Source organism: Heptranchias perlo, chromosome 22, assembly GCF_035084215.1.
Source record: "Heptranchias perlo isolate sHepPer1 chromosome 22, sHepPer1.hap1, whole genome shotgun sequence".
Taxonomy (NCBI): Eukaryota; Metazoa; Chordata; class Chondrichthyes; order Hexanchiformes; family Hexanchidae; genus Heptranchias; species Heptranchias perlo.
Genome location: NC_090346.1, coordinates 25,237,648 through 25,262,474, shown reverse-complemented (window position 1 = coordinate 25,262,474; position 24,827 = coordinate 25,237,648).

The following is a 24,827-nucleotide window of genomic DNA, read 5'->3' as shown; positions in this document are numbered from 1 at the left end:
CTTTTAAAAGGAGAATGATCGAGGGACAGCAGCACATTTGCGAGGTGCTGGAACAGATGCCATAGGCATTCTCCACATTGGCACAGAGGATGGAGGAGTCCAACTCCTGCATGAGTGGAATGGTGGCACGGGTACGGGAGGGAATCTCTGAGATAGTGTCACAGGGACGTGAGCAATTCTCTGAGACACTGTCGCAGGTAAATGCGGGAATGTCTGCGATGGAGAGAAGGCTAGCCTCCGTTGAGCTTCAGGCACGGCTCACCAATGAGTCCATTCAGGCCCTGACAACGGCCATTCGGACTCAGGCTGAATAACATTCTACTGCCTTAAACAGGCAGACAGATACACTAGCACTGGCCTCACAAAGCATCACGCATGAACTCCAAACTGTTGTCCAGCAGAGTGGTAGGAGTGCAGTGGCAGAGTCTTTGGAGGGGCCCTCACGGGCTCCAAAACCCAGAGGGCGTAGGCCAAAAGCATCTAAGCAGTCAGGGCATGAACATGAGTAACCTGCCAGTACATCTGCTGCAGCCACAGGGGATGCACCATGTAGAAGTAGTCGGAAGAGAAAGGCGAAGGTTTTGTGAGCACAAAGGGTATGGACAAGGGTGTTTGACAGACTGTCATGTTTTTCATTTATATTTAGTTTTTGTTAAAGTGACATTAAATATTATGATTGTCACCACTGCTGCCACGTCTTGCCCATTCTTGACCGGCTTTTGTGATAGGGCCCTTTCATGAGGTTCACCATGAACAGTGACACTTGATGCCACTCACTGGGTCACTTTACAGTGCGTGTATGTGTAGTTGCAGGACTGTTTTGTGCAGGGAGGAGTGGGCACTGCCCTTTTCAGGTGGTTTGAGGACTGGACTCTTCACACTCTCTGAAGTTAGGAGAGCCGTTCACATATCAGTGACTCCCTGGCCTCACGAGCAGCCAGGTGAGCTGCTGCTCTGCCTATAGGTTCCTCCTCCTCCTCCTCCTCCTCCTCCATGTGGGTGGCAGAAATGGATGGGGCCTTCTCAAGCGGCACCCCTCTCTGTTGTTGCCCTCCGTGCTCTTGTGCAGGTTCCTGTGGCGCTGCACTGTGTTGTGGAGCTCCATGTGGCGGAGGTGGACGCCGTGCCTGGCGAGGCTGGTGATGTTGCTCGTCCTCAGATGTAGTGGTGAATGCAGCCATGGGGCCCCCCATCCTGACGGTGTGAGTTTGAGGGGGTCCACAAAGTAGTTAAGTATTTGTGAACAGAAGAATTTTGAGTGGAAAGTAAGAATTTTCAGTGAAAGCACAAAGATCTCGCAGACAAAACTTTGTCTGAAAGAACAGCGTGCCCTGCTGCAATAAGTGACCTTTTCTCCCCATCTGTCAAAGAAGCATTTGCATCTCTCACTGTCTGCCGGCTGAAACACATTTGTTGCAAATGGAGTGTTTCCCACAGTACGGGAAACACATTGAAGATGCTTCAAAATCTCATCCCTGCTCCAATATGGAGAAAATTAAGCAGTTCAACTACTTAAACTGCCCAAGCCACTGTGCCAAGTATAATCCCGCCGGCTTGAATTGCCGGTGGGACTTCCGCATTCTGGAGGCGCCTGCACCCAGACGCATCAGTGGGATACCCGGAAGTCTGCGGGTTGGAGCCGGGTTCCAAACCCGAATGGGATTTCCCCGATTTTCGGAGCCCCCCCCACCGCCCCCAATGCACCCCCAACATCCCCAACATCCCCATCCTCAATGATGGCGGAGTCCAGCACGTGAGTGCAAAAGACAAGGCTGAAGCCTTTGCAACCATCTTCAGCCAGAAGTGCCGAGTCGATGATCCATCTCAGCCTCCTCCCAATATCCCCATCATCACAGAAGCCAGTCTTCAGCCAATTCGATTCACTCCACGTGATATCAAGAATTGGCTGAGTGCACTGGATACAGCAAAGGCTATGGGCTCCGACAACATCCCGGCTGTAGTGCTGAAGACTTGTGCTCCAGAACGAGCTGCGCCTCTAGCCAAACTGTTCCAGTACAGCTACAACACTGGCATCTACCCGACAATGTGGAAAATTGCCCAGGTATGTCCTGTCCACAAAAAGCAGGACAAATCAAATCCGGCCAATTACTGCCCATCAGTCGACTCTCAATCATCAGCAAAGTGATGGAAGGTGTCGTCGACAGTGCTATCAAGCGGCACTTACTCACCAATAAACTGCTCACCGATGCTCAGTTTGGGTTCCGCCAGGACCACTCAGCTCCAGACCTCATTACAGCCTTGGTCCAAACATGGACAAAAGAACTGAATTCCAGAGGTGAGGTGAGAGTGACTGTCCTTGATATCAAGGCAGCATTTGACCAAGTGTGGCACCAAGGAGCCCAAGTAAAATTGAAGTCAATGGGAATCAGGGGGAAAACTCTCCAGTGGCTGGAGTCATACCTAGCACAAAGGAAGATGGTAGTGGTTGTTGGAGGCCAATTATCTCAGCCCCAGGGCATTGCTGCAGGAGTTCCTCAGGGCAGTGTCCTAGGCCCAACCATCTTCAGCTGCTTCATCAATGACCTTCCCTCCATCATAAGGTCAGAAACGGGGATGTTCGTTGATGATTGCACAGTGTTCAGTTCCATTCGCAACCCCTCAAATAATGAAGCAGTCCGAGCCCGCATGCAGCAAGACCTGGACAACATCCAGGCTTGGGCTGATAAGTGGCAAGTAACATTCGTGCCAGACAAGTGCCAGGCAATGACCATCTCCAACAAGAGAGAGTCTAACCACCTCTCCGTGACATTCAATGACATTACCATCGCCAAATCCCCCACCATCAACATCCTGGGGGTCACCATTGACCAGAAACTTAACTGAACCAGCCATATAAATACTGTGGCTACAAGAAACAAGGTCAGAGGCTGGGTATTCTGCGGCGAGTGTCTCACCTCCTGACTCCCCAAAGCCTTTCCACCATCTACAAGGCACAAGTCAGGAGTGTGATGGAATACTCTCCACTTGCCTGGATGAGTGCAGCTCCAACAACACTCAAGAAGCTCAACACCATCCAGGACAAATGTAAGGAATCTTACAACACCAGGTTATAGTCCAACAATTTTACTTTAAAATCACAAGCTTTTGGAGATTATCCCCTTCGTCAGGTGAATGAGTGAAAGGTTCTCAATTCGCATATCTTATATTAGGCTGGGACACCATCACACCAATCAAAATGTGTCGTTGGTGTTCAAACAGGCCAGTCACGGAGAACAGTACATCCCAGTACACTGAATATACATTGTGTCAATTACACAGACAGAGAGAAAGAGACCCAAATGGCAGAGAGAGAGAGTTTTAAAAACAGATAACTTTTTTTTCCCCCTTTTGCTGGTGGGGTTATGTGTAGTGTGACATGAACCAAAGATCCCGGTTGAGGCCGTCCTCATGGGTGCGGAACTTGGCTATCAACTTCTGCTCAACGATTTTGCGTTGTCATGTGTCTCGAAGGCCGCCTTGGAGAACGCTTACCCGAAGATCGGAGGCTGAATTTCCCTGACTGCTAAAGTGTTCCCCGACTGGGAGGGAACCCTCCTGTCTGGCGATTGTTGCGCTGTGTCCGTTCATCCGTTGTCGCAGTGTCTGCATGGTCTCGCCAATGTACCATGCTCCGGGGCATCCTTTCCTGCAACGTATGAGGTAGACAACGTTGGCCGAGTCACAGGAGTGTACCATGTACCTGGTGGGTGGTGTCCTCTCGTGTGATGGTGGTATCCGTGTCGATGATCTGGCATGTCTTGCAGAGGTTGCCGTGGCAGGGTTGTGTGGTGTCGTGGACGCTGTTCTCCTGAAAGCTGGGTAATTTGCTGCGAACGATGGTCTGTTTGAGGTTGGGTGGCTGTTTGAAGGCGAGTAGTGGAGGCGTGGGGATGGCCTTAGCGAGGTGTTCGTCATCATTGATGACATGTTGAAGGCTGCGGAGAACATGGTGTAGTTTCTCCGCTCCGGGGAAATACTGGACGACGAAGGGTACTCTGTTGGTTGCGTCCCGTGTTTGTCTTCTGAGGAGGTCTATGCGATTCTTCGCTGTGGCCTGTCGGAACTGTCGATCGACAAGTCGAGCGTCATATCCCGGATGTGATCCAGGATGAAGCGGATGAGTTGTAGGATGGCGTCTGGAGATTGGCTGTTGTTGGTGTTGAGTACTGAGGCTGTTGCAACGATGCCGTCATCGTGGGGGATACTGGTGTAGAGTGCCGAGACGTCCATCGTGGTGAGAAGTGTTCCTGGTTCAACTGGTCCGTGTGTGCTTAGTTTTTGTAGGAAGTCTGTAGTGTCGCGACAGAAGCTTGGGGTTCCCTGTACGATGGGTTTCAGGATGCCCTCAACGTATCCAGAGAGGTTCTCACACAGGGTTCCATTGCCTGATACGATAGGACGTCCGGGTGTGTTGGCTTTGTGTATCTTTGGGAGGCAGTAGAAGTCTCCCACGCGGGGAGTACGTGGGATGAAAGCACGTAGGATGCTTTGAAGGTCTGGATCGAAGGTCTTGATCAGTTTGTTGAGCTGGTGGGTGTGTTCTTTGGTCGGATCTGCGGGTAACTGTCTGTAGTGTTCCTGGTTGTCCTGTTGTCGGTATGCTTCTTTGCAATAGTCCGTTCTGTTCTGTATGACAATGGCTCCTGCTTTGTCCGCTGGTTTGATGACGATGTTGCGGTTGGTCTTGAGAGCGTTGATGGCATTGCGTTGTGCTCGGGTGACATTCTGGACTGTCTTGTGAGTGCGGCTGATGAATCTGGCATTGACGCATCTCCTGACAGCTTGAGCATACATGTCAAGCTTAGGGCAGCGACCCTCCGGAGGAGTCCAGTTTGACTCTTTCTTCTTCGTTTGTTGTACCGCGGATCCCTCTGTCTGCTGTTCCGGATCGTTGATTGTCTCATTGGGTTCGCTGCTGAAATCTTGGGATTTGTGGAAGAATTCCCGGAGTCTCATTCTCCTGATGAATTCCTCTGTGTCCGCCGCGAGACCGATGGGGTCCATTTTGGTAGTGGGGCAGAAATTGAGCCCTCGGCTGAGAACTTCGATTTTGTCTGGTTGAAGGGTGTGGTCGGACAAATTGACGATAGACTTCCCTGTGGTTGTAACCGTGGTACTGTGGGAGGCTTGGTTGATGCTGGTGGTGATGCCGAGTTTCTCAAGCTTCCTGCACTTGGTTTTCATGTAGGCAGTGTAGTTCCGTTGCCTCGTCTGTTTGGCGGTGTCTCGTAGCTGGTCTGCTGTGTCCTGAGTACAGGTTGAGAGTATGGACTCTATCTTGGTTTCGAGGTTGCGGCGTCTGCTGTAGAGTTGGTGTACGAGATGGTTGCAGAGTGTGCGAGAGGTACGACGGCAGAGTCTCTCAGCGTAATCTGAGTTGTATGTTGACTTGAGTGGGTTCTTGTTCTGTAGTCCTTTCGGGATCTTGTCTGCTTTCTTGCAGCTCTGTAAAAACTTGATGTCTGTGTCGATATGCGCGATCTTCGTGGAGATCCTTAACACTGTGAGCCGGCAGTTTGTGGTGTCGATAGTAGCCATGATGTGGAGATGCCGGTGATGGACTGGGGTGGACAAATGTAAGGAATCTTACAACACCAGGTTATAGTCCAACAATTTTATTTTAAAATCACAAGCTTTCGGAGATTATCCCCTTCTTCAAGTAAATGAGTGAAAGGTTCTCAAATCGCATATCTTATATTAGGCTGGGACACTATCACACCAATCAAATGGTGTCGCTGGTGTTCAAACAGGCCAGTCACGGAGAACAGTACGTCCCAGTACACTGAATATACATTGTGTCAATTACACAGACAGAGAGAAAGAGACCCAAATGGCAGAGAGAGAGAGTATTAAAAACAGATAACTTTTTTTTCCCCCTTTTGCTGGTGGGGTTACGTATAGCATGACATGAACCCAATATCCCGGTTGAGGCCGTCCTCATGGGTGCAGAACTTGGCTATCAACTTCTGCTCGACGATTTTGCGTTGTCATGTGTCTCGAAGGCCGCCTTGGGGAACGCTTACCCGAAGATCGGTGGCTGAATGTCATTGACTGCTAAAGTGTTCCCTGACTGGGAGGGAACTCTCCTGTCTGGCGATTGTTGCGCGGTGTCCGTTCATCCGTTGTCGCAGTGTCGGCATGGTCTCGCCAATGTACCATGCTCCGGGGCATCCTTTCCTGCAACGTATGAGGTAGACAACGTTGGCCGAGTCACAGGAGTATGAACCATGTACCTGGTGGGTGGTGTCCTCTCGTGTGATGGTGGTATCCGTGTCGATGATCTGGCATGTCTTGCAGAGGTTGCCGTGGCAGGGTTGTGTGGTGTCGTGGACGCTGTTCTCCTGAAAGCTGGGTAATTTGCTGCGAACGATGGTCTGTTTGAGGTTGGGTGGCTGTTTGAAGGCGAGTAGTGGAGGCGTGGGGATGGCCTTAGCGAGGTGTTCGTCATCATCGATGACATGTTGAAGGCTGCGGAGAACATGGTGTAGTTTCTCCGCTCCGGGGAAGTACTGGACGACGAAGGGTACTCTGTTGGTTGCGTCCCGTGTTTGTCTTCTGAGGAGGTCTATGCGATTCTTCGCTGTGGCCCGTCGGAACTGTCGATCGACAAGTCGAGCTTCATATCCCGTTCTTACGAGGGTGTCTTTCAGCGTCTGTAGGTGTCCATCGCGTTCCTCCTCGTCTGAGCAGATCCTGTGTATTCGTAGGGCCTGTCCATAGGGGATGGCCTCTTTGACGTGATTAGGGTGGAAGCTGGAAAAGTGGAGCATCGTGAGGTTGTCCGTGGGCTTGCGGTAGAGTGAGGTGCTGAGGTGCCCGTCTTTGATGGAGATTTGTGTGTCCAAGAAAGAAACCAATTCTGAGGAGTAGTCCATGGTGAGTTTGATGGTGGAATGGAACTTGTTGATGTTATCGTGTAGTCTCTTCAGTGATTCTTCGCCGTGGGTCCATAGGAAGAAAATGTCGTCGATGTATCTGGTGTATAGCGTTGGCTGGAGGTCCTGTGCAGTGAAGAAGTCGTGCTCGAACTTGTGCATGAAAATGTTGGCATATTGGGGTGCGAATTTGGTCCCCATGGCTGTTCCGTGTGTTTGGGTAAAGAACTGGTTATCGAAGGTGAAGACATTGTGATCCTGGATGAATCGGATGAGTTGTAGGATGGCGTCTGGAGATTGGCTGTTGTTGGTGTTGAGTACTGAGGCTGTTGCAGCGATGCCGTCATCATGGGGGATACTGGTGTAGAGTGCCGAGACGTCCATCGTGGTGAGATCTTGGGTTCATGTCACGCTGCACGTAACCCCACCAGCAAAAGGGGAAAAAAAGTTATCTGTTTTTAATACTCTCTCTCTCTCTCTCTGCCATTTGGGTCTCTTTCTCTCTGTCTGTTCTCCGTGACTGGCCTGTTTGAACACTAACAACACCTTTTGATTGGTGTGATGGTGTCCCAGCCTAATATAAGATATGCGATTTGAGAACCTTTCACTCATTCGCCTGACGAAGGGGATAATCTCCGAAAACTTGTGATTTTAAAATAAAATTGTTGGACTATAACCTGGTGTTGTAAGATTCCTTACATTTGTCCACCCCAGTCCATCACCGGCATCTCCACACCATCCAGGACAAAGCAGCCGGCTTGATTGGCACCCCATCTACCACCCTAAACATTCACTCCCTTCACCACCGGCGCACTGTGGCTGCAGTGTGTGCCATCCACAGGATGCACTGCAACAACTCGCCAAGGCTTCTTCGACAGCACCTCCCAAACCCGCGACCTCTACCACCTAGAAGGACAAGGGCAGCAGGCACATGGGAACAACACCACCTGCACGTTCACCTCCAAATCACACACCATCCTGACTTGGAAATATATCGCCGTTCCTTCATCGTCGCTGGATCAAAATCCTGGAACTCCCTTCCTAACAGCACTGTGGGAGAACTGCAGCGGTTCAAGAAGGCGGCTCACCACCACCTTCTCAAGGGCAATTAGGGATGGGCAATAAACGCCGGCCTCACCAGCGATGCCCACATCCCATGAACGAATAAAAAAAAACTCCCGGGAAAATTGAGCCCTTGGAGTATTGTGAACAGTTCTGGTCTCCATTTTATAAAAAGGATATAAAGACACTGGAGGAGATGCAAAAAGATTTACTAGGATGATACCAGAACTAAGAGGTTTTACCTATCAGGAAAGATTGAGCAGGCTGAGGCTCTTTTCTCTAGAAACGAGAAGATTAAGGAGTGAACTTACAGAGGTCTTTAAGATCATGAAAGGGTTTGATCGGGTAGACGTAGAGAAGATGTTTCCACTTGTGGGGGAGTCCAGAACTAGGGGCCATAATTTTAAGATGGTCACTAATAAAATAAGCAACTCAGGAGAAACTTCTTTACCCAGAGAGTAGTTCGGATGTGGAACTCGCTACCATAAGGAGTAGTTGAAGTGACTTGCATAGATGCATTTAAGGGGAAGCTAGATTAACACAAGTGGGAGAAAGGAATAGAAGGATATGTTGATAGGGTTAGATGAAGGGTGGGAGGATGTTCATGTGGAGCATAAACACTGGCACAGACCTGTTGGGCCAAATGGCCTGTTTCTGTGCTGTACATTTTGTGTGATTCTATATATTTACAAAATGTTGAATAAAGTTATATCATTTATTGAAAGCAAAGTATTCTTTGCTGTTGCAATGTTTTTTTATAAACAAGCTTTCATCTGAAAGACTAAGGCACTTCAATGATTAAATTGAAATCAATGACGTTCTAAATTTAGAATAGTGAATAAAACTGTAAAATTGCTCTCTCTGACTAGTATAACTAGTAGCATTATCAAGCTGTATCATCTGACATTTTATATTACAATCGTGCTGTGTTTTTGTTGGAGAATCGTGGCAAAAAAAATGAAGCTTGCATGACTCATAGCCAAAGTAATAGCTTTATAAATGTTATCTTGTTGCAACTACACTTAGAGAAAGAACATGTCACCACTGGAAACAACGGACCTCTGCTCAAAGGCTCCTAAATAGCCTCAGAGGAGTAATGTTTTCTGGGAATTTAAATAGGGATAGAACTATAGGACTATAGATATTTTCAATGCATCGGACTTTCCCTTTATGTGCCTTTCATGCAAAGTTTAAAAATATTAATTGTTAGGAAAAATTGTGAACTAGTCCAACTCAGTTCCAGGAGACCTGCTTCAGGCCTTGAGATCAAATCAGCAACAAGGGATTCTGTCACAAAGTATCTGAATTCATAGAATCATAGAAACGTAGAATGATACAGTACAGAAGGAGGCCATTTGGCCCATCGTGCCTGTGCCGGCTCTTTGGAAGAGCTATCCAATGAGTCTCATTCCCATACTTTTTTCCCTTAGCCCTGCAAATTTTCCTCCTTCAAGTATTTATCCAATTCCCTTTTTAAAGTTATTATTGAACCTGCTTCCACCACCCTTTCAGGATGTGCATTCCAGATCATTACAACTCGCTGCGTAAAAAAATTTCTGCTCACCTTGCCTCTGGTTGTTTTACCAATTACCTTAAATGTGTGTCCTCTGGTTACCGACCCTTCTGCCACTGGAAACAGTTTCTCCTTATTTACTCTATCAAAACCCTTCATGATTTTGAACACCTCTATCAAATCTCCTCTTAGCCTTCTCTGCTTAAGGAGAACAACCCCAGCTTCTCTAGTCTCTCTACATAACTGAAGTCCTGCATCCCTGTAAACCTACTTATATCCAGTAAATCTCCTCTGCAACCTCTCTGAGGCCTTGACATCCTTCCTAAAGTGTGGTGCCCAGAATCTGATACAATACTCCAACTGGGGCCTAACCAGTGATTTATAAAGGTTTAGCATAACTTCCTTGCTTTTGTTCTCTATGCCTCTGTTTATAAAGCCCAGAACTCCATGTACTTTTTTAACAGCCTTCTCAACTTGTCCTGCCACCTTCATAGGTTTGTGAGCATTCATCCTGCACCCCCTTTAAAATTGTACCATTTAATTTACATTGCCTCTCCTCATTCTTCCTACCAAAATGCATCATTTCACACTTCTCTGTGTTAAATTGCATCTGCCATGTGTCTGCCCATTTCACAGTCTATGTCCTCCTGAAGTCTGTTACTATCCTCCTCACAGTTACCGATATTTTCGAGTTTCGTTTCATCTGCAAACTTTGAAATTATGTCCTGCTTTCCCAAGTAAAGGTCATTATATCAAAAAGAGCAGTGGTCTCAACACCAACCCCTGGGGGACACCACTGCACACTTCCCACCAGTCTGAAAAACAACCGTTCACCACTGCTCTCTGCTTTCTGTCCCTTAGCCAATTTCGTATCCACTGCCCCTTTACTCCCATGGGCTTCAATTTTGCTAACAAGTCTATTATCTGGTACTTTATCAAACGCCTTTTAAAAGTCCAAATACACATCAACCGCACTCCCTCATCAAACTTCTCCATTACTTCATCAAAGAACTCAATCAAGTTAGTCAAATAAGATTTGCCTTTAACAAATCTATGCTCGCTGTCATTTTTTTCAAATGACAATTAATTTTCTCTCAGATTATTGTCTCTAAAAGTTTCTACACCACCGACATTAGGCTGACTGGCCTGTCGTTGCCGGGTTTATCCCTCTCCACTTTCTTGAACAGGGATGTAACATTTGCAATCCTCCAGTCCTCTGGCACCACTTTCATATCTAAGGAGGTTTAGAAGATTGTGGCCAGAGCGTCCGTTACCTCTACACTTATTTCCTTCACCAACCAAGGATACATCCCATCCAGACCGGGTGACTTTTCTACTTTGAGCACTGCCAACCTTTTATGTATCTCCTCTTTATCTATTTTTATCCTATCCAATTTCTCTACTACATCCTCCTTTACTGTGACATTGGCAGCATCCTCTTCTTTAGTGAAGACAGTTGCAAATTACTCATTTAGTACCCTACCCATGCCCTCTGCCTCTATAAGAACATCTCCTTTTTGGTCCCTAATCGCCCCACCCTTCCTTTGACTACCCTTTTACTATTTATTTGTTTATAAAAGACTTTTGGATTCCCTTTTATGTTACCCGCTAAATCTATTCTCATACACTCTCTTTGCCCCTCTTACTTCCTTTTTCAGTTCTCCCCTGTACTTTCTGTATTCAACTTGGTTCTTCACTGTATTATGAGTCTGACATTTATCATAAGTCTCCTTTTTCTGTTTAATTTTAGTTTCTATATTTTTAGTCATACAGGGAGCTTTAGCTTTTGATGTCCTTCCTTTCCCCCTTGTGCGAATGCGTCTCGTCTATACTCAAACTATATCCTCTTTGAAAGGCTCCCATTGCTCTTTACCTGCCAATCTCTGATTCCAAACCACCTGGGCAAGACTCCCTTTCAACTCCCTGAAATTAGTCCTCCTCCAGATGAGTATTTTCACGTTTGATTGTTCCTTGTCCTTTTCCATAACTACTCTAAACCTCATGATATTGTGATCAGTGTTTCCCAAATGCTCCCCCACTGAAACATGATTCACTTGCCTCACTTCATTGCCCAGAACCAGGTACAGCACTGATTCCTTCCTTGTTGGGCTGGAAACATACTGATCAAAAAGTTCTCTTGTACACATTTCAGGAATTCCTCCCCCTCTTTGCCCTTTATAATGTTACTGTCCCAGTCTATATTGGGATAATTGAAGTCCCCCATTACCACTACTCCATTGTTCTTGCATCTTTCTATAATTAGCCCACAAATTTGCTCTTCTATCTCTTTTGCACTATTTGGTGGCCTATAGTATACACCCATCAGCATAATAGCTCCTCTATTATTCCTTAATTCTAACCAAATAGATTCTGTCTTTGAACCCTCAAGTACACCATTCCTTTCCAGTACAGTAACAGTTTCTTTGACCAATACGGCCACCTTCCTTCCTTTTTTCCTTCCCTATCTTTCCTGAAAACCTTGTAGCCAGGAATATTAAGTTCCTAATCCTGCCCTTGTTTGAGCCAGGTCTCCGTCATTGCCATTATATCATAATCCCATGTAGCAATTTGTGCCTGTTGCTCACCAACCTTATTTACCACCCTCCATGTATTTATGCACATGCACTCCAAACCCATTCAAGCCTGCCTCGCGTTTCCACCGCACCCGTACCCCCCCACCCCGCCCCACCACCGTCTGATCCCTCCTATTTCTGAACAACAATTTATCTTAATGCTGTTTGTCTCTCCCAGTCCTCTGTGCACCTTGTACCTCCTCTCTAATACTTCATCCTGGCGCCCCTCCCCCTGCCAAATTTGTTTAAACCCTCCCCCACAGCACTAGTTAACTTCCCGCAAGGACTTTGGTCCCAGCATTGTTGAGGTGCAACCCGTCCATCTTGTGCAGTTCCCTCACTCCCCAGAACTGGTCCTTCCTATATTGTTGATTCCAACATGGACCAAGACTTCTGGTTGTTCCCTTCTCCCTGCAGAACGTTCTTCACCTGTTCCGTGACATCCTTTACCCTGGCACCTGGGAGGCAACGCACCACGTGGGACTCACGTTGCAGAAACGCCTGTCTATCCCCCTGACTATTGAATCCCCTATGACCACCTCATTTCTACAATTTGCAGTACCCCCTGTGCAGTCTTTTGCCTCACAGTGCCATTGCTTTGCTCTGAACTGCACTCCCCCAAGGTGCCATCACCCTCACTGGTATTCAGTACTGAAAACTGGACATGAGCGCCACACTCCTGGAGGACTCCTGCACTGCCTGAATTGATAGACTAGAGATCAATATTCCTCTTCATTCCATAAGCCAAGCTTCAACTTCCCACCATTCCCTGACCCATTACTGGCTGCCATCTACTCATCCAGTTATGGGATAAATAATGAATAGCATTCCCAAATTAGTGATTATAAGGAACTCGAGATTGTCACTGACTAGCACTAAGGCTGACATTAGATCATTATATTTCAGAGAAGCTGCTTTTGCTAGTTCAGGATTTCTCCTACCCGTCTGGAGTTCTTTTTTGTGATGCCATTTGTGTAACTCAGGAGAAATTCTGATGTACGTGCTTTACCATATACAACAATTTGCATTTAAATGGTGCCTTTAACACAGAAAAACATCGAAGGCTTTAATATAATGTATACATTTTGTTTTGTTAGTGCTCTTAAGAATCTCGTCCATCAATGTCCATTTCTTCCTCTGAGAATGAGCCTTTACACTGCTGCACAGATGAGTCTTCTGAACTCTACCTGCTTTTTTCTTGCAAATTACACACAATCCCTACCAATATGGGGGAGGATTTCCTCTACGTGCTTGGTGTGGCAAAATCGTAAGGGTGTTTATCAAGAACAGATTTCACTACACCTAAAGCATAAAGGAAATTATATTGTATGGTGGCTGTCACACATTTCCATGCAGTTCCAAATTGAGTCGTTAGAAGTCTCAAGATTTTGCAAGTATACCCATGCAAGAAAAACTTAACTACATTACACTGGAACCAAGCCAGTCGTGTGCCGAATATGCTTAAGTCTGCATGCCTTGTACTTGACGGAGCGAAGATGGAGCCATTCCATCGGGAACAAAGGGAATGGAAGATAGCGAAGGTTTTACTGGGGATAATAGCATCAAAGGTGGAGGTGAGGGAGCGGTTGAATAAAAGATAACTGCAGAGGTATTGTGGTGAATGGAGGGCCAAAGGCTAGGCAGTTAGGAGTTTGAAAGTGCAGTTATAAGTGACTTGGAGGAGAGTTCTTTCCAAGGGCAGAATCAGAAGGAAATGGAGCTAGAAGGGGGCAAGGGGATGTGAGTGGTTAGAGATATAATGAAGTGGTCAAAGATGGCCTTGTCAGTGATCAAGACCATGGGAGCAAAGAGGCCATGGGATATGGCTAGGTCAAGGGGGTGGCCGTGAATATGGATAGGAGAACTTATATGTAGGGAAAGGTTTAAGGAGAACAAGAAGTCACTAAATTCAGAGGACAGAGGACAGGAGATCTGATATGGGTGACTGAAATCACCAAGGATGGGGAGTTGCTCATATGAATATTCAGTAATGTGTGAATGTTGCAAAGCAATGTAAAGGGTCAAACAAGGGTGACATTAATTTTGTAAATTGCGTGTTAGCTAATTTAAAATAAAGGAATAAATACAGGAAGAGAATTTCATCGAGGGGCTTAAATGGTTTATATAGAATTACAAAGAAATTACAGCACAGAAACAGCCCTTTTGGCCCAACTGGTCTATGCCGATGTTTATGCTCCACCCGAGCCTCCTTCCACCCTATTTCATCTCACCCTTCTATTCCTTCTCCCTCATGTACTCATCTAGCTTCCCCTTAAGTGTATCTATGCTATTTACCACAACTACTCCATGTGGTAGCAAGTTCCACATTCTAGCCGCTCTCTGAGTAAAGAAGTTTCTCCTGAATTCCTTATTGGTTTTATTGGTATTATCTTATATTTTTGACCCCTAGTTTTGAACTTCCTCACAAGTGGAACCATTTTCTCTATGTCTACCCTATCAAACCCATCTGTTAGGTCACCCCTCAGCTTTCCTTTTTCTAGAGAAAAGAACCCAGGCCTGTTCAGTCTTTCATGATAGTTATAACCTCTTAGTACTGGTATCATCCTTGTAAATCTTTTTTGCACCTTCTTCAGTGCCTCTATGCTCTATGGAGACCAGAACTGTGCACAGTACTCTGAGTGCGGGCTAACCAAGGTTCTATATAAGTTTAGCATAACTTCTCTGCTTTTTAATCCCCCATAGAATCTTCACGCTGATCTGAGTGGAAAACATGTTGGTACATGTGTTGAGTCATTAGCAGTAAGATTTGATATCTGCCTGATTCTAATTCAGGACCTAGCAGAAGTACCAATTTACCTGCACTTAAAAAGAAATTATGCATCTGCATGAGACATACGTTCAACTGAGTAGAAACTTGAAAGCTTTAACGCTTTTTAATTTAAATAAGGATTATAGCCAGGCCTCTGGCCGACAATATAATCTGAAATGATTATCCATATGTATAGGGTCATTAAAATGAACTAACACAATTATTCCAGCAGTACCATGAAATCCATGCGATATAGAGCAAATCTCTTAGATGCTCTGATGTTTTTCACTTTTGCATGATAATGAGATTTTCCTATTTATGAATGACACATGGGTGATGTATGATGCCTTGGTAAATAAAGACGTCCACTGCCTCCATGATTTGTCCATCAAATTGAATGATTTGTATCGCAGCATTTGCATTGACACTCTAGATGATAGTTTTTGCCCAAGAAACCAGCATTCCAAAGGTGGCTGCTTCACACTGCATCTCTGAGATTGCTCACTCCTGACCGAGGAAGACGAAATCATTCACGTAGGCCAGGTTGGAAAAAGATGTCTGATAGACGGTAATGCTGATATTTGCAAAGATATAGTTGAGGTTCGGAGTCCATTGCACACAGAACAGGATTGGAGCAACGATGCATCTCTGCCTTACTCCAGATCTGGTGGAGAACCTCTCAGACTTGAGGTTCACCAGTTGGATCCATATTGGATCATGAGGTAGATCTTGAGTTAGCCTCAGGACGATGTCAGGGACACCAATGCCTTGCAGAACATTCCATAGGGTGTTTCTGTCGACAGAATCAAAGGTTGCCTTGAGGTCTACATATGCGACTGCCAGAGGATGGTTGAATTTGCGAGAAATCTTGGATAATAGGTGGAGAGCAAGTATGACATCCATTATAGATTGTCCATCAATGATAAGTCTATAATTGACACACTCAGTGTGTGGGCCTTTTCCTTTATAGAGCAAAAATGATCCCTGTCCACTCCGTTAGCACATTCCTGTGGAAGCAGTGGACGACTTTATTTACCTAGGTAGCAAACTGTTATCAGATTGGTGTAACGAGCCAGACATACTGAGGAGAATCGGCTTAGCAGCGTCAACAATGAAGGACCTGCACAGAGTCTATTGTCAAAACAAGGTGAAAATCCCAATGAAAGCATGAATCTATCAGAGCTAAGTCCTTTCAATACTTGAATCTGAAACATGGACGTTGCTTAAGTAAGATATCAAAAGACGGGAAACATTCCGAATGTGCTATTAGAAGTGACTGCTGGGAATTAGACGGTTCAACTTCGTCCGCAACACAGATGTAACAACGAAAGCCGGAAAATAAGAGGATTGAAATCATGATTAATCATCACCGTGGGATACTCTTTGGGCACGTCGCCCATCTCAGAGACAAAGTTCCTGTAAACAGGGCACTGAATTAAGGTCAGGAAGGGATACCGGCAAGCTCCAAATTGGAAGTGGCCACAGGGTCTTCCTCAGTTTACCTGGCCATATCAGATCAGTAACGATCCAGTGAAACTCTCTGATGCTTGCAATGAAGCCAAATCATCGTGACTGACAGTCGATGCTACGGACCTCTGCTAAGCTTAATTATTGCTGCTGATGTATGAAAGCAATGTTCCTCTTAAATCATTGCTCCATTCGGCCCAATACATTTTTCTGGGATTGTGCTCGGTAAGAAAGCGTGGCCACCTATAGGATAAATATTCATTTGTAACAATATTCATTGATGTTATGAAAGGGAAAATGGGGCAAATCCATAAAAGGAGACGTCTCATCAACTTTATTGCGAAGTAAGGCATCTTAGTTAAAAACGTGCAAATAAAAGTGAGATTACACTATCGCCGATAGGTAATTCTTTACTTTTCAAAAAACTAATGTGTCCCATTTCTATGGTTGACTTTAATTCTGTGAGTTCTATTTGATTATCTTTGGTTAATATGGGGGGGAGGAGGAGGGGGGAGGGTAGTCACAGTTTTAACTTGGAAGTATCACATGTGGTTCTCCATCTTCTCCAAGAGACTGAATATATTAATAAAGTACAAGATAGAATGTTCTCTAAAGGTCTGATGGGTCCAAAGGAATATTTTTCACCCCATACTTTTTTATGACATTAGGTTCCACATACAGAATACATAGTTCCAATGTAGTAAACAAAATTAAATTGTAATTCAGATTTTTTTTCTGATTTTTGAACATTCAGATGTATTAGCAGGAAACTGGTACCATAGAAAGAAGGCACAATGTAGTCGAAAGGATGTTTTTAATTAAGGAAGAAAGCAGGCAATACAGAAACAAGCATTCATTGTATGAAATCCAAGAGACAGAAAGAAGAGAACAAATTTTTAGAACAGTACATTCACTAGTAAAATAAGGATCTAAAACAAGGATCTTAAGGCTTCTTAACTTGTGACCAAACCACCACTTTGTGCAGTGGAAGTGGATTTGTTCAAAGAGAGTTTGAAGAATTTCTGTTGCAGTAAAAGTGTACTAGATAAGATTAAATTTATGAATGATAAAGATTTGGAGGACAACCACGGATGGAACTATCTGTAGGACAAATCAATTTGGCAGAAGAAGCTCAATGAGGCAATTGGCCTTTTCTACTTCACAATTTATTATGCTTCTACAGCACTACAAAGCTAATGGCAGTTTTGAAATGTGGGAATTGGAAAGGCTTAGACAGATTAAAGCAGCAGATGAAACAAATGGTACCTTTTAATCAAGAATTGATTTTTTTTCCTCGTATGAATTGTTAATATTTCATCTAATTTGGAGCGACAAGTAGCTAGAAATCAGCATCACTTGCTTTCTCTATCTGCCCTAATTACCTTTTCTGCCAGCCAATGTGTATTTTTAAACTCTCCACAGAGAAGATTCATTTGCCATTTAATCCTTATCGCAAAGGCAGTGGTTATTAAATGCAACAGAAATTCAAAGGTTGAAAGCCAATGTTATAGACTGGAGTGAGAACAGCAAATGCATTCAGTATGTACAGTTTCATTTTTTTTCTTTCTGTCTGGCACCATGTTTGTCATCCTTCTAATTTTTGTGTCTGGAATTACAATTGTGAACGTTTTGTGATTGTCACATGCAGTAGTTGAACGATTACATTTTGTTTTCCTAGCCTTTAGGCACAGGCACGTACAATGCAATGAATAGGCCATGGTTTGAGTACTGTATGCAGTTTTGATCATCCCATTTTAGAAAGGACACTAAAGCTGTAGAGATCATATGGCAAAGATTCATCAGAATACCAAGATGAGAAACTATAGTTATAGTAAGAGACTTCAGTTCCTGGGACTACTTCCATTTGAGTAGAGAAAGCTAAGAGGAAATTTAATAGAGCTTTTAAAACAATAAAGAGTTCTGAGAGGGCGCAGAGGGAAAGATTATTTCTTCCAGCGACATCCACCTGAGAGGGCAGACAGGGTCTCGGTTTAACGTCCTATCCGAGAGAGGGCACCTCTGACAGTGCAGCATTCCCTCAGTACTGCACTGAAGTGTTTTGTAAAAGAGTTGCATTAAATGTTGTTTTTTAAAGCAAAACATAACAGCTGAATCTCACAGATGATTAGGAATGTCATGAGATTATAGAATTGGGAAACAGAACAGACTTTCACGGTTAACAATCTGAAAGCCCCAAGCTTCAACCGTCAGGTTCCTGCATAATTAGTTGGCATGAATAGAACCAGTATGTCTGCTCAATGGGAAGAATGAAAAAGGATTAAGCAGCCATTTTGGTTATTTAATAGTTTTCACACTTCTGTAAGAAGGATTAGCTGCCACATCAATTACAAAATAGCTGACGTGGCACTTGCACTTGCCTGAAAAGATCCTATATGCTTGGAATTTCTATGTGGTTTCTCTGGTGGGAGATCAGTGGAACCCGAGAACTAATGGTGAAAATGGCTAAAAATGCTGTTTATGCCATTTTTCCGGGAGTTCCACCAATCTCCCGCCAAAGTTATGGAAATTCAGGGCTATAGTGTTGAAGAACAATACAGCTGTGAGCTTCTGTAACAATTTGCTTATACCTGTAATAACTGAACTGAATTTTTAAATTTATAAAATCTCTGTAATGTTAAATGCTGCATTTTATCGCAACATTAATCCAGCAGGGATGAAACCAAACTGTTAATTAGTTACCTACAGCTGAGCTATGTTGGCAATGTGGTCGCTTATTTATGCAAGTCACTGTAGGTTTAAAACAGTGTGAACATCTCAGTCAGCTGAAATGGTCAGTCATTGATAAGAATCTTAGTCTATCAATAAAAATAGTTAAATTCAATTTTGAAAGGTAGCCATCCTGGTTTGAGAAATGTATTGGGGGTGGGGGATTCTCAACTGCTGGCCTCCCGTTTCTTGCCTAAAAAACAGGCGATTGGCAGAGGAAAATCTGGTGGCGGCCTTGTGCATTCATTTGCTCACCTGAATCAATTTTCAGGCAGGCCTTTAAAAACAGGCAGGCGGCTGCTTAAATATGCAAATTGAGGTCATATGCCTGCCACAGGACCCAGGATTGCAATTTTCATGGAGAAATGGCCAGAACATGCATGGCATGCGCTAGTCCCACCTTTTCCCAGGCTTTGAGAGGTCTAACCAACGGTCCTTAAAGGGACCATTGGAGATCATTCCAAAATGTTACTTTTTTTTAAAGAGTTTTGTGGGGCCAGGAGTAGCAGGAGTACTCCTCCAGGCCCCACAAACATTTTCTGGCCTGCTGCCAGCCTGTTTTCGTTCCCCCCTTCCCTCGGCATCTGACCCCCCCCCCCCCCCCCCCCCGCCTTAACAGGCCTTACCTGCCAGCCAGCTGCATACCCCAGCTGACTAATTTTCCGCTGCAGGAAACCAGTGAGCTGCTGCAGAGCACCCCACAGATTGTTGGAAAAGTGCTAATGAGGCCCGAGCCTGAAAACTGTTCAAGCCTCCCGACTGCCGCATTGGGTGGTTGTCATGGACACACCACCGATATCTCAACCATAGTAAAAAAACTCCCTATTATTTTCCCATTGTTCTACGGGTAAGCTGTCTAGAGTCCTCGGAGACTGACAACTCGGTAGGCTGAACCCTGCCACACAGATTAATGCAGGTGACAGGGAAGTTTCTCTCTCTCTCGCTTTCATAGAGAGCGTGGGCAAGACTGCCTCAGCTTTAATAATAGAAAGGTTGGGCCAGGTAGCTTTTGAATAGCTTATCCTGAAAGTTGGCCCATGTCTATTATACATCTTAATTATTTTTCATCTGAGGAGCAGAGGGAATAGACTGACCTTACTTTGAAAACTGTGTTCTCTTCATTCACGTATTTTATTTTTGAAGATGTCTTTTGTTTCACTAGTCCATCTTCCTTAAAGAGGAGAGAATGCACGTGGTGATACATGGGATATTTTAGTAAACAGTATATGGAAGGAGGTTGCTGTTCTAATCACCGTGCTGTGATAAAATGAAAAAAGTATATTCTCCCATCAAGGAAAGGTACAGCACAGGCCGGGGGAAGGTAGCTAAAATGGAGCGGGAGACTTACCCACTCTGTTCCCGCCCTGATCTGGCCAACCGCAATTTTTAAGCTGGCGGAGTTCTATAAAATTGCAGCGCGGGCTCCAATTATATCATCGGAGCTTGACTGCTATTTTTACCTGATGCCTGAGTGGTGGCTTCCTCACAAGCCAAAGCTGTTGGGAGCTGGATCCAGAGCCAGAAGAGGCCCAGGTAAGTGTAAATTTTTTTTACAGGTTTCCTTGTGGGTCAGGAGGAGCAGGAGTGCTCTTCCAGAAATCTTAGGCTTCGCCTGCTGTGGATTCCCCCTCCCCTGTCATTGATTCCCCACCCTGAGCCATCTACTGCACTTATCTTGTGCAGATTGTTCCCCCAGATCCCCGGTGGCGGCTTCTGAGCCAACCGATTTTAATCGTTGGACAATCTCTTCCCTGATGACTTCCAGGCCGTTTTGCTTGGGAAGTCAGCAAGCCGTTAAAATCAGCCATACCTCCCTGCTATGGCTTCCCTAGGGTCGGCTGCTCGCTATGCCACGTTCCTGCCCTGGAGTAAAAATCAGCCCTTTGGTTCGACCTCCTTGAAGACATGCTTCAATGCTGACCTGTGGGGATGATTCCATGGAGTAATTCATAGCTTTTTGCAACCACCTCAAACTGTATTCTCTCTATTTTAACAATCATCTGTGTCTCTGTAGCTCAATCAGTTAGTGTGTTGGGCTATTAACCGTAAAGGTTGGTGGTTTGAGCCCACCCAGGGACTATAAATAGCTTTTTGGCATAGAGCACAATGGGCTGAATGGCCTCCTTCTGTGCAGTATCATTCTATTCAGCAGGAGATTGATTGCTGGGCTGCTCTGTCACTTGTCTGCAGGCTCATGCCCACACATTGGGTTTCCTTTACTTTCATTTTTGCCTGCCTTTTCTTAGCCCTCTGCTCTTTAAACCTTGGCAGAGGCTGCTAGTGGACTGAGATGCGTTTTGAGGCTCCAATGTCTTTCAGAATATTTATCCCCCTATTGTGTCACTCACTTTTAATGGTCCCCACCCCTTTAAATTGTGCTTACATGCAATTTTCCACTTCAGTGCGCTCCCTAAATTGTCCGAACCTGTCTAAGAGCTGCCACTAACTATTTTGGAATAAATGATGCCTATATTGGAAAATCTAAGCTACATTGCAGACCGAATATACATACTCCTGACTGGAATGGAACAAAGGTAACTTTTTAAAGGAAGAAGACATTTGATATGCTAATGTCTTGGAATTCCAAGCTCATTACTGTAAAGCGCTCCATAGATCTGTGCAGACAGGTGTTTGCTTTGTTTTGAAAATACTCAATTAAGTTAAAGATATTTGGAGCCATTTGTAAATGTTTGGCATTTGGAGTGGGGATTAGGAAATCCTCCCTTTAATTTGATAGTTTTGTTCAGTTGTGTACAATACCTATCTGTCAATCACTTTTGGTCTTCTGAGAGTTTGTGAATCATTGTGTTTTTATTATTTTGTGAACTGAAGAATTGTAAATTAAACATTGTAATCTGATGAAATATGCTGTTCCAACTTTTTGCTACTGTTTATTGTTTAGTTATAAAAAAAACTGTTTCTAGTGATAAAATTACAGTAATTATATAGATTACATAAAAATTACAGCATGGAAACAGGGCGTTTAGCCTAACCCATCTGTTTTGGAGCTTATCCTCCACATGAGTCCTAATCCCATGTGCCGGCCCTGTTCTCATATCGTTTTACCCCCTTTCTTTCAACCAGCTATCTAACCTATTCTTAAATGTTGACATGTGAGTAAACTTTCATTTTCAACAGCTGGGTAGTAACCTTGCAAGATTGATCACTGCCTGCTGTAGAACTTGCCCTTGCCCACCCTAGCCTCAGGCTGGAGACCTCATCCCAAATCTGGGATGAGACCATTTGCATGGCGAGGACAGGCGTATCAGCTGCGCCTGCCCCAAACCGGTAGTGGGAATGTCAGTGTGGTGCCATGCTGCCCTGACGGTGATGGGGAGATCCGGCAAGGCCCCGAAGAAGGTCCTCTTCTTCAGATCTTCTACTCCCAATGGAGCAAATGGGCTTCTTTGGGAAGGTAATTGATCCCCTTTGGAATTATGGAGGGAAACTAGGTGGAATTCCAGGTCCTATTGTCCAGATTTATGCACTGGAAATGACTCAAAGAAGTGGCATCATTTCCAGTTGCTTTATTCTGTACATTGGCTTGCTACTCTTGAACTCATTCTACCAAGTGATTTTTTTTTACTCTCATACATCATTCTATATGCTGAATTAACTTCTTGGCCTGGAAACTTCTTGGGTGTTTTCCGAGTCTCCTGCTGTATGTCTAACATGAGACTCGTGGAACCCCCAACGAAATGACATATGGTTTTCAGCCATTTACATCATATCTCCAGGGGTTCCATTGATCTGGAATGTGTACCATATCCAAAGTTGGTTCTTCTATTTCTGGATATTTCATATTAATATTGAGCCAAATTGGAAATTTGCTTGCTTGGCAGTGGAAATGAATAGGGCATGCCTAGATAAGCTACATTGGACCAAAAATTGCTGGAGTGACACATCTCGCGTTGAGTGCCTTGAATTGGATTTTTTTCCTCACCCTTCAGATTGTATTATTTTTGCAGCACAAATTCCTGGAACTGCGAATTGATAACATCAATGTGGCATCTGGGACCTCCTGAACATCAGGTCCAATGGTTCATCTCCTTAACCAGTGAAATTTAAAGATAGATAAAAGAACAGTGTGAATGATGGAGAAGGAAATATGGTGAATTAGAGACAAATTAGATACAGAAAGAGAAATAAAGAGAGGGAAAGAACAATTAGATTAAGAGAGATCAAAAAGAGACAGAAAGGAAAATGTATATTTTAAAATTTAAAAAACATCTAGGAACAATTTACTACCTGCAGGAGTGATACTCCACAATTTCAATTCTTCCCTTTCTGGGCCTCTAAGGTTCAGTTTCATGTCAGGACCATAAATCGCGTCATTAACAGGGTCGTTACGACATGAAAAAGCAGCCCTAAATATCTGTGGCGAGATTCATTCATTCTGTGGTGCAAATCCAGCAATTCCTTGAAACTCATGGGGAGGTTGACAGCGAGCTCCCGTTTTTGCGAGGCGAATGGCAGAGGGGCACAAATCGTCCAGCAATTTGTGGCAGTTCGCAACTCACAACATATCTCTTCGTCACCACAAATTGCTGTTTTTTTTACGCTTTATTAATGGTGGGTGCTGTGAACTCGCCGTTATTTTTCCAGCAATTTTTGACCCATTAAAGAATAATCTACAACACTCAGTCAGGAGGCGGCGGACTGAACTGGATCAGATGCCTCATTTACTACATGATCGTTGACTAATCCATTACTCTAAAAAACAGATATTACTGTTTCACCTGCCTCATTCCAGTTACTGCAAGGTTTCTTTTAATATGCTGAATTCAGCAGAAGGGACAGAGGAAATGGAATCAGACAAGTGATCAGCAAAGTGAGATAGTGATGGAGATAGGAGACACCATACATAGAGGACACTTATCTGAATCCTGGTAACCATTATTAATGGATGAAAGGATTAAAGTGTTTTTCTGTGAATCATATAAGGCATTCAAGGACCTGACCTCTCCTTTTGTAATGTTTTAAAAAACGTCCTCTCTAATTTTATCCCCTCCGTTTCAGTCCTTAAGGTGCCCCTTCTTTAGGGAGCAGTTCTATTGGTGCTGATCACCCCATGGTACTTCACCCAGGGGTCCATTATTCAAGACTGAGCCATGACAGTGAATTTCGGCAGGCTATCTGATTGAGGAGGACACCATTGCCGAGAGGTGGCTCGTCAGGTGAGGCAAGTAAGGTGCTGCCTCACCTGGAATTCTGCACAGACTTCCCACCAGAAGGTTAGAGGTATTTACATTTTTAGGTATATTTATTTAACTTTAACCATGGGCCCAATTTTCTTTTCATGAGTTACCGACTACCAAAGCAACATGAGGGTTTTACATCTTGCGGAAAGATCCCACTATTAAATTCGATTTGAACCATTTTAAACATTGCTGGCCTAATTTTCTTTTCTCGACTTACCATGGCAATGGGAGGGAGGATGTTCCATGGGAAAGTTCCCAGGATGGATTTATTTGTTGTTGTACTTTAAACAGCCCCAAATCTCGTAAGGTAGGTGGAGGGATTTCACAGGAAGGGCCTGTTGCCATGGTAACACACTGGCTTGGTTAGGCATGTATAGATAGATAGCTGTGCCTCACCTGTCAAAAAGGTCACCAGCCGCCACCGAGCCACACCCAACCCCATCCTTTCCCAGCGTCCAGACACGTGCACTTTCAGTCAGGAATCATTATGCACTGATCAGAAGTAGAATCTTGGACAACTTTCTCTTTTCTAACCCAGGGACATTGTGACCAGATGCAATATCTCAACTGCTGCCTAGACTGAGATCAGCTAATTTAGCTTTGGAGTAGGGGTTAAATGGAGTCTGTATTACTCAGAGA